We start from the raw sequence: 2956 nt of genomic DNA, 5'->3' as shown, positions 1-2956 counted from the left end.
CACACTCGGGGTGTCCCTATGTCTCATTTAATCCTCTTGGAGCTCCTGTGGCAGGTAGCATTCCATTCCTTGGCAGGGGAGTCCTGAGGTGAGGGGGTTAAATGACTCCCTTCTCAGCTTGCGTCACACAGCCAGGCCTGGGTTCAAATGCAGCTTGTGTTCCTCCTACGACACCACACATCGAAACTCTAGCCAAATGCAGCTCAAGAAAGTCACCAAGAAAGGAAAACAAGGTAGAAAATGTGGTATTGACAGCCCATGATTTGGACGAGGATGCTGGGTAATGATATGTGAAATACACACACACACACACACACACACACACACACAAACATAATTACACAGTTAAGGTTGTGATCAGGTGAGCGGCCTAGGGCACAAAGAGGCATAGAAGGGCCGGTGTCCTGAGGGGCTGTCAAGGTGGGGGGCAGCCACAGGAGCACTTCTGAGCCAGGCAAGTCCCCCTAGTGAATCCACACAGAGACAGGAAGTGCTGGTGACAACCTCAGGCCCTTATCTCCAGGGCTCAGGAACTCATGGGAAAAATGAGAACTCCAGACTGACATCAGCATATAAACAGGCCAGCAGTGCCTTCAGCCAAGCCAGGGGAAGGGTGGTGTTTCCTGCCCTGTCCCCCCACTAGTCTGGTGACCCTGCTGCCTTGTTGAGACTAGAAGTCTGGCACTCCCTGCCCTCCCTCCAGGAAAGACCACATGCAAGCGGATCTCTAAGACTGAGGCCAAATGGACCTTCTTGCCTGCTGTCTGGATGAGGTTATAGGGCTCGAAACCAGAGCTGACCAGCCTTTGCACAGTCACTGACCCATGGTGAGACCTGGTTCTCTGGGCATCACTGCCATCTGTAATGATGAATAATGAAGGGGCGAGCACATCCCATAAGCTGTCTCTAATGGCAAAACTGAGACATCTCTGAAGTAGGTATTGTTGCTCCATTTTATGGAGGCTGAAACTGAGAACACACAGAGGTGAAGCAATGTGTCTGAGTCTCAGAGAGAAGGAGGGTAGGAGCGAGCCCAGGTCTCTGTGTGCAATGCCTACGCTCTCAACTGCTCATAGACAGGACCAAAGTCATGTGTTTCATGTCGCCACGATGTTGATGGAAATACTGAGATCCTAAATCAATTCTTTTTTGTTTATTTTTTAAAGATTTTACTTATTTGTCAGAGAGAGGGACGGGGAGAGAGAGAGAGAGAGAACACAAGCGGGCTGGGGGGCAGGTAGAAGGAGAAGCAGGCTCCCTGCTCAGCAGGGAGCCCAATGCAGGGCTTAATCCCAGGACCCTGAGATCATGACCTGAGCCCAAGGCAGATGCTTAACTGACTGAGCCGCCCAGGTGTCCCGATCCTAAATCAGTTCTTGCCCCTGTCTTGAAAACTGCCATGTGGCCTTCTGCTTTGGTACGAGGTTTTCGTCACTGCTTGCCTTGGGAGGGCAGTCAACACTACTGGCTCATTCAGGTCTGTGGCTGGGGCCACTTCTCCGCAGCCCAAAACCCAGAGGCAGCACATGGTACAGAGTAGCTGCTTAATAAACACTTGTGAGACTTAACGAATGCCCCCAAAGCCATCCAAACAGATGAACTGGAAGAAGTTCTAAGAGTTTTGACTAACCATCAAGAGCTACCTGTCACTAGGTACCAGGAAACCATCAGCCCCCTCCGGTCCTGGGTCCATCCTCTGTTGCTCCCTCTCCTGCCTCTCACTGCTCCTGCTCCAGCCGGGGCACCTGGAGGACCCCCCAACCAGAACATCAGTTCTCCCACACTGCAGTGGACAATTCTGAGGATCTTTTAAAAAATACACGTATAACTTCTATTGCTCTCTTTTTCCTTACTGGAAAAGTAATACAGAATGTTCTTTTTGTTGTTGTTGTTTTTTAAAAAGATTTTATTTCTTTATTTATTTGAGAGACAGAAAGCGAGAAAGCAGGGGGAAGAGGCAGAGGGAAAGGATGTCTAGCAGGGTCTGTGCTGAGCACGGAGCCCCATGTGGGGCTGGATCTCACGACACTGAGATCATGACCTGAGCTGAAATCAAGAGTTAAATGCGTAACAGACTGAGCCACCCAGGCACCCCCAAGAATGTTCTTAAAAAAAAAAAAAAGGACAAAAAAATAAAAGGTTGTAAGCCCAAAGAAGAAACATAAGGTTGATCTGTAACACCTAAAACCGAGCAGTAATGAAGGCTTACCTTTGCCTTTATACCCTGAAGTGATTTTTCCCCCTAAGTCTGTGTATCTATTTACAAAAATGGGATCATGTTATGTTTTGTAATCTTTCTTTTTAATGTATCTACATAGCGAATGTTTTTCCATAATATGTTCTACAGCATAAATTTTGAGACTTGTCTGTATTTTGTCATTATAAATAATCTCTTATTTTTAGACGTTCAAGTTGTTTTTAACTTTTTCAATATTATGAAAAATTATTTAGTGAAGATTCTGTAACGACAGCTACATGCACATTCATGATTAATTTTCGGATGATAAGTTACCCGATGAGGAGTTCTGGGTTTAAAAAACATTTTATAAAAAAATATAGTTTAAAAACTTTCAAAAACAATAGGAAAGCAACATACTCTCATTACATGTAATGTAGGAAATCCAGCAAAATAAAAAAAAAGAGTCAGCATTATCCATGGTAACCTTTCCCTCCCCCCACAACCATTGATAATAGTTTATTTTACCTTGTCTCAGGTTTTTCTATGTATTAGAAAGCATTCTAACCAATTACTTTACATACTTCTGCATTCAGTAGTTTTTACTGCATTATGTGGCAGGATAATTCATGTGGTTCAAAACTTGTCAAAAACTTGTTCAAAACTCTTTCTTTGTGAGTTTCAATCTTCAGCCTCCAGGATTTTCCCAGAGGAGAAATGAGAAGCTGCTTGAACACTATGGGAATTTACAATAAACAAGCCACCCAGGACCATTTGAGG

The sequence above is a fragment of the Mustela nivalis genome, assembly GCF_964662115.1.
Source record: "Mustela nivalis genome assembly, chromosome: 14".
Taxonomy (NCBI): domain Eukaryota; kingdom Metazoa; phylum Chordata; class Mammalia; order Carnivora; family Mustelidae; genus Mustela; species Mustela nivalis.
Note: the sequence above shows the minus strand (reverse complement) of the source record.